The 8,363-nt window shown below is 43.1% G+C and overlaps 1 non-coding gene across 1 annotated transcript; it reads left to right on the top strand.

The window, feature by feature from the left end:
- Positions 1 to 4,469: 4,469 nt before the first annotated feature.
- LOC111920994 (small nucleolar RNA R71) lies at positions 4,470 to 4,576 on the top strand. The gene has a single exon (XR_002860042.1). It is a non-coding gene; the product is annotated as a small nucleolar RNA R71 (small nucleolar RNA).
- The last annotated feature ends 3,787 nt before the right edge of the window (positions 4,577 to 8,363 follow it).

Below are 8,363 nucleotides of genomic sequence, written 5' to 3'. Positions count from 1 at the left end.
CCACGTCGTGGAAACTGGGCATCAGCAGAAAATGGCTTATTTGTTTTATTTACCTAGCAACTTTGACCAATGGTTGACTGGTTTCAGATGCTTCTATACAAATATATTTCCCAACTGTAACCTCTCTCCTACTAATATACCCCACACTTATCTTGAATTGTGGGTTCCAACTCACGACTCTAAGCTTCCTTGACTAGACAAATACAACTCGAAAGTTAACCTTTTATGCTCCTTAGCATTCCAACGCTAATCTGAAAAATGGAACAACCCAAAAGAAATAAAAAGTAACATCATAGTTTAAGAATGTTTTACATTACACACCAAATTCAAACATAAAAAAACTACTCAAAAACAAAACAAAAGAAAAAGAAATAAAATCAATCATCATCTTGATCTTGTGCTCCACTTGGCCCTGCCCCGTCATTCTGCGAACACCATAGCTCCTCCCATGTCGGAAAATAGGGATACTGTGGTGGCATAGAAGGTGGTCGGGTCACACCCAAATGTGAATAAATACCCTCAATAAGCTGGGTATGGTAAATGGCATGCCCCCGTAAATTATCCAAATACGTTCCCACCCGACTCTGAAAAGGGTCGGTGGGCACTCCCTGCACATACTGCGAAGCAGCACGTTCTCTCTCGACTTCACCTCTAGCCCGCACATTCCGACGCCGCGGTCTGGCTGGTGGTTGCTGTCCTGGCTGCACCTCCTCTTGCTCGTCATCTATCGGCGGTATAACAAAACGACCCCCGATATTCACCACCGCCCGCATAACACCCAAGACTTGAACGGTCAAGTCTGTGTCCGGGAATCGAGTAAGATTCCTCACGAAGTCATGGGTCAAAATATGATATGACCTAGCCAGGCGAGTAACCAAATGCCCCCCAATAATCGGGTTCCCGGGCCTAGAATTGGCCGCTTTCTTCCCCATGAACCTCGCCAACATATAAGGTAAATCATAGCAAACTCCCGGGGTAATAAGAGTCCATAAATAAAACATATTCTGAATGGGGACTTTATCACCATGATGCTTGTGATTTATTGAAAAAGTGATAAGGCGGTGCAAAAATCGGAAAACAGGATTCCGAATTTGTGACTCACTCGAGTCACGAGTGTTGTACTCATGGTTAGAAATGCCCCGCCAGAACTGCACATCCAAAACACCGGGGTTAAAATCCCGAACGCAACCAAGCAAGAACGGTATGAAAAATGGAGATTGAGTCTCCACTTCGGTATAAAGCCCCATACACCAAGCGAATTCCCGAAGACTACACTCTCGATACACACCACCCAAACGAAACATAAGTGCCCGGTTGTAGGTAAAATCAATAGTGCGTTCCTCGAAGCATACGGTAGAGAAAAACTCCACCGATAATTCCCGGTATACGGGTTCTTGGATGGCAAACAAATTCCTCCACCCGTGACAAGTGAACGAAAATTGGTCCCCTTCGTATGTTTTCGACCAATAGCGTGTCAACTCAGCAACCATTCCCACTCCACCAAGCCATCCCCAATCGATAATTGGGGCTATCGCAAACTCCCTATTGTATAGCCATCCTAGCCGATTCTCGTAAGTAGTTAACAACGGTCGGGGAATGTTTTGAGGAAACTGGTATAAGGGATGTATACTTGCTACATCTATCGGGTTTTCCTCCTGTAGAACAGCTCGTCGTGGTCCCATTTCTGCATACAAAATCAAACCAAAACAGCAAACATCCAAAACATTAAAACAATTTATACTGTTCTACCAGAAGTCACGACGTGGCCAGGCTACGCCACGTCGTGGTCCGCAGTCGGTCACAGTTCTAGGATCGGTCCATTTATATGCCATTTCTACCAAAATTAGTGCTTGGGGTTTGTTCCTATGGACATTTAAGGGATATGCAATCCAAAATCGACCACTAGATTCAACCAATTTCGTGAATCATACAAACCCTAACCATGAAAACTTGAAATTGGAAGAACTAACTACAAAAAATGAGTAGAATACATACCAAGTAGAGTAAATTGACAAGATCTTGCAAGGAAATTTGAAATAAATTAAGAAATTGGCTGTGGGGTTTTGTTGTTCCCGTTCATGCCGCAGCTTCCAAGTGTGATTGGGGCTTATTGGTCAAAGGGTTTTAAGGAAATGGTCCCCCCTGAATTTTTAAAGGCCACGACGTGGCTGGCTATGCCCACGTCGTGGACCTTAAATCTGCTTTTTAGTCCCGTGTTCCCATTTCGACCCACGACGTGGCTGGCTATGCCCACGTCGTGAAAACTCGTCTTTTATATGCCTTCTTTGCATTTCATTCATTATTTAAAGTTCCCTACAACTAATTGTTTACTAATTATCAATTATTAGATGATGAATTGATGTCTTTCCTAATTTCAAAACAAAATTAAAAGAAAAGAAAAGAAAATGCAAACCAAACTCGGGTTGCCTCCCGAGAAGCGCTTCTTTTTCTTGGAGTCGTGAGCTGGACTCCATGCCTTCTACGTTGAATCTTCGGAAGAGTCCACCATTAAGATCTTTTGTTCCTTGAACCGCCGCTTGTAAGCTTGAACTCGTCTTTTATATGCCTTCTTTGAATTCTCCTTTTTTGCTTTGCCCTCTTCTTCAAGCTTGCGTTTTGTGCCCTTAGTTTGCTCCTTGCACTCCATAGCATCCTCCTCTTCTTTCACCACCGGCCTTGTTACTCTTGACGTGACCTCCTCTTCATCACTTGTCATTTCCTCATCCTCTTTGCTCACCCATGAAGGCGGACTCTTGTAAGCTATGACTTCAATCAAATACGGAACAGATGCCCTCGGTTTTGTCCTTTTGAGTTGATGAACTGCCTTTATCTATTCTTCCATAAGCTTTTCCATTTCTTTCAGTTCATTCTCTTCATTAATTGTGAACACCTCTTCTTTATCTTCTTGAAAGTCATCTTTTATCCCAAAGACTTCTTGTTCATCTCCAACCCTCAAAGTGAGCTTAGACTCGCGGATATCAACAAGGGCTCCAGCAGTGTTAAGCAATGGCCGACCAAGGATTATTGGAACATTCGGATCTTCTTTCATGTCCAAGACTAAAAAGTCTATTGGAAAAACAAATTTTCCAATTTTCACCAAAATATCCTCCACGATGCCACGGGGTTGTGTCACCGAACGATTCGCCATGTGAATCTTCATTTTTGTAGCCTTCATCTTCTGAATCTCCAATTTTTGATAAAATGAAAAAGGCATCAGATTAATGCTAGCCCCATAATCGGCTAAAGCATTAACCTTTATTTTATTCCCAATCTCACATGGAAGAGTGAGGCGTCCAGGATCCCCCATCTTTTCTGGTGTTTCTCCCAACACAGCTTTTGAAGGTTGTTCACTTAGAATCACTGTAGACCGCTTCTTTAATTGCCTTTGAGTGTCTATCAAGTCTTGCAGTAATTTCTGGTTCTCGGGGGCTTTGGATAAGGACTCGGCAAAGGGGGTATTAATTAGGATCCCCTTCACATGCTTTACAAATTCTAAATGCTTCTTCTCCAGTTTACTGAGTGTAGCTCGGGTGGGAAATGGCAAAGGTGGATGATAAGCTGGAACGGGCTCAAAGTATTTTTGATCAGACATGCGCCACTTCGTGGCTAGAGGAGTGTCACGTCGTGGCGAGCCTGGTTCAACAATTTTTCCACTTTCAATCCTTGATTTCTAGGGCTGCTGCGGTTCTTCTTCCAATACCTCCAGGAACTCAGATATTGTATCTTCTTCAATATCGATGGCCATTACGTGAGATTGGGTCTTTACTTCGGGATTCTTCGGGGACAATTTTTCATGAGCTAGAGTGGCTAGTTGACCAAATTGTACTTCAAAGTTATGGATGGAGGCTTGTTGGTTCTTTATCAAAGTTTGTTGTTCCAAAATGGCGGAATCAGTGGCATCGTGTCTCTTTTCCGAAGCCTCCATAAACTTCATCAAAATGGTCTCTAGGTCGGGTTTCTTCTCGGTCGGCGGCTGCTCCTTTTGATAAAGGCCTCGACCTGTCTGCCTATATTTCTCTTCTTTTTGCTTCTTATACTCTTCATATGGCAGCCACTCCCTCTTCGGTTTCCTCCAGTCATCATCAAACTTATCCCCACTAGAGTAGCACACTTGAGCTTTTCTGTTCCCAAACTCATCTACATTGCAGTCCTTGGTCAAGTGTGGACCACTGCATCTCTCGCACCCCACTCTTATGGCATGTATCGACTGGTCCATTTGTGTTATCCTGCGATACATGTTATTCAGCATGGCCATGACAACTGCAATTTCTTCAGTTTGGGCCCCTCCACCGCCTTTGATTCCATCTTGCATTGGGTTGTGGTATTCCCGAGAGTGTTTCGCGAATTCTTCAATTAGCTCCTTGACCTCTCTTGGATTTTTCTTTGTCAACGGTCCTTGAGAATCAAGGAGTTGTCTTGTCATCACATTGACCCCATCATAAAAGATTGACATCTCTTGCTGCACATTTAGGTCATGTTGAGGGCAATTTCTAAGCAAGCCCTTGTACCGCTCCCATGCTTCGTATAGTGACTCCCCCGGTTGTTGCTTAAAGTTGGCTATTGCCTTCTTGAGTTTGACTATCTTGGATGGCGGGCAAAACTGGTCTAGAAATTGCTCACACATTTGAGCCCAAGTGGTGATTGTACCCGGTGGGAGTGCTTTCAACCACTCCTTAGCAGCTCATTTGAAAGTGATGGGAAGCATCCTAAGCAAGACTGTGTTTCTGTTGACATTTGGGACATTGAAGTAATCCGCAATGTCGTTGACTTCATCTAGATGCTTGAAAGCATCCTCATGATCTTTCCTGAAAAATGGGATGTCCTTTAGTGCGGTCAATATGTGTCCCTTCAGCTCGAATGTGGCAGTGGCAGGTATTGCAGGTTGGACTAAACTGGGACCCACATCTTCTCGGATCCGCTTCTTGTAAGCTCCCATGGACATTTCTTCAATCGCTGCCATCTCGTTCCTTGGCTCGTTCTCGGGTTCGCTCGTGTGTTCTTCAAATTCTGGCTCGGTATCGCTTTCGGACTCGGTTTGGACGGGTGTATGATCCAAATGCTCAAGATTGCTCTTGTGCCTCGCTGATGAACTTTACTCTCCTGTCTTCTTTCCCGACTTCCTAGAAAAAGCCGACTTCAATTCTTGCAAGGGCGTCTTTTTCTTGTGAAGTGCAGACTCGGGGTCTTCAAGTGGTGGCACCAAGTGTGTGTTTGAGCTTCTGGTCATGAACTCCTGCAACTTGCTAAACTAAAAACGTAAAACTGAACTAAAATAAGAAAAACTAACTAAAAACTAAAAATTTAGTTTTCTATCTGTCCACGTCGTGGCAGGTTTTACGCCACGTCGTGGACTCTGTGTCTGACAAAAAAAAATTATTTTGCTGAAAAATTAACTTTTTGTGGTTTTTTATTCCACAAAAATGATCGATCAATTTAATGCAAATAAATAAGCTAAAAACTAAGTCGTTCCCCGGCAACGGCGCCAAAAACTTGATGTGCACAAAAGTACTCACTAATTTTAATATTTATAACCTAACAAACTTAACTAACTATGCACTTATAGGCAGTGTACCTAGTCAGATTACAGTATAGCTTGGGTAAGTCGGGTGTCGATCACAGGGAACAGTGTTCTAATTAATTTACTTACTATTAAATTAACCTAATTTATTAACAAGTTTAAAAGGGGTTTTATCTGGTTTTACAAGATCAGATGAACTTAAATCAAATTCAATAAATGAAAATACACTCTTGTTTAGTTTGAATCCACTTCTCCCTAATGGCTAGCTAATGATTACGGATTATTGAGTTGGTTTTTAGTTGTATTAGTAATTTAGTTCTAACTTACCAATAATTAACTAATTCATGTCAAACCATGTATGTTCACACATAATTAAACACATAACTAATTATGAATGTAAATATGCTATGTAAGATTTGTTGTATAAACGCAATTATGATCACAATACACGTTCTCTAGCACAACTAAGCTTTATTTATTCTAATTACTAACTAAGATTGGTCAATCCTAGCTCAAACAATTCAATGTTCACTAAATCATTAGGTAAACAGGTTCATGCAGTTTAATGGTCACTAAGCTACACAGGACATGCAATCAAGCAATAAGATAAACAAATAATAGCATGCTAGGTTATTCAAATCGAACACATGCAATTTTTACCAACTAAACTTAATCCATAAGCATATAACTATTCACAAGTTTAAAGCTTCATCTAGCTAAACAAGAGTAGCTAGATTCAACTGCTCATCATAGCAACTAGACCAACACAGCTAAAAATAATGAAAGACATGTTCTTATTTAACTAAAATATAAACCTTTACTCCTTTTGGTGTTGAAAACCCTCTTCCAGAACCTTTCTTTCGCTCTGAATTGTCTCCTGAAACTCTTTTCTTCTTCCAAAAGCTTTTTTCTTTCGTAATAATCAGGAGCACTTATATAATCTTCAGAAACCCGCGCCACGTCGTGGCCAGATGTGCCACGTCGTGGGCTTCAAGCAATCCGTATCCTCCAAGGAAATCCTCCGCGTCGCGATGTCTATCTTCTGGAACACTCGTGTCACGTCGTGGGCTTCATCGCCACGTCGTGAACTAAGTGTTTATTGTGAATTTGTTATTTTCTTGTCATTCAAGCCTCCCATGTTCCCCATTTTGTCACTTTTGGTCCCTCTCTTCGAGAATCCTTTATATTGACTGAAAATAACAATTTAAAATTATAAGTATCATTATTCTAAACATATTACCAATTTATTAATAAAAATGTACTTAAATATTGCCTAAAAATAAGTATAAATATGGAAATATCAACCTGCAGGAAGGTCAAGGTCGAGCATTAGAGACCTTACGGCAAGATGCAGCCGTTGAATATCCCGCTATGCAAATGGGAGGATATTACGATGGATTTTATCACGAAGCTTCCCAGGACCGTGCGGGGAATGGATTCGATATGGGTCATCATGGATCGATTGACCAAGAGTGCCCACTTTATCCCGATGCAGGAGAGCATCTCGGTCGAGAAATTGGCCGATATCTATATCAAAGAAGTGGTGGCCCGGCACGGAGTGCCAGTTTCGGTGATTTCGGATAGGGATGTGCGGTTCACGTCCAGGTTTTGGAAGAAATTCCACGACGAGTTGGGTACTCGTCTGCATTTCAACACCGCCTTTCACCTGCAGATGGATGACCAGAGCGAGCGGACCATCCAGACTCTGGAGGACATGCAGCGGGCTTGTGTTTTAGACTTCGGAGGTAGCTGGGATACCTACCTTCTGTTGGCAGAGTTCTCGTATAATAATAGCTATCATGCGAGCATCGACCGTCCTACTTTCGAGATGTTGTATGGGAGGAGATGCAGGACCCCGATATGATGGGGCGAGGTTGGCCAGAGAGTCATGGGGAGCACCGAAGTAGTGCTCGAGACGACAGAAAAGATTCAGCAGGTCCAGAGCAGGCTTCAGACTGCTCAGAGTCGGCAGAAAAGTTATACCGACAAGTGCCGATCAGACCTGGAGTTCCAGTTCGGGGATATGGTTCTCCTGAAAGTGTTGCCTTGGAAAGGCGTCATTCGATTCAGGAAGCGGGGCAAGTTGGGCCCAAGGTATATTGGACCGTTCAGGGTTATAGCCCGGGTGGACAAGGTGGCCTATAGGCTGGATTTTCCAGCTGAACTCAGTCAGATCCACAGTACTTTCCACATCTCTCAGCTGCGGAAGTGCCTAGTGGACGATACAACGGTGGTACCCTTGGAGGACATTCAGGTTGATGTCAGTCTAAATTACATCGAGTGGCCTGTAGCGATCCTTGACCGGAAGTCGAAGGATCTGAGGAACAAAAGAGTAGAACTCGTGAAGGTGCAATGGCAGCACCAGAAGGGGTCGGAGTGGACTTGGGAGCCGTTGGATGAGATGATGGAGCACTACCCCGAGCTGTTTCAGGATCGAGGGGCAGCTTCGAGGATGAAGTCTAAAATAAGTGAGGGAGATTTGTAGCACCTGGTTCTTGGTATGTATTCTGTTATTTAATCTTATTTTATTTTTGCATTTTTTTAGCCTTGGACTCGGCGAGTCGAAGGACTGACTCGCCGAGTATAAGCGGGATGAGGCACGGAGTTTAAGTTGCGGACTCGGCGAGTCGGGTCCCGGACTCGGCGAGTAGCCGCTGTTTGGACAAAAAAACCCTAATCCAGGGGTTTTCACCCTATTTAAACGACCTTATGCAGCCTCCATTCCCCCTTTATTCTCCCAAACACTTCTCATAGAAAACCCTAGCCGTTTTTTAGGAAATCCAACGCTTTTGAGTGATTATTGTGAGCTTTGACCTCAAGGAAGAAGGAAGAGCATAGGAGGATC

This window comes from Lactuca sativa, chromosome 8 (assembly GCF_002870075.4).
Source record: "Lactuca sativa cultivar Salinas chromosome 8, Lsat_Salinas_v11, whole genome shotgun sequence".
Taxonomy (NCBI): Eukaryota; Viridiplantae; Streptophyta; class Magnoliopsida; order Asterales; family Asteraceae; genus Lactuca; species Lactuca sativa.
This window is presented reverse-complemented; position numbering and strand designations above follow the sequence as displayed.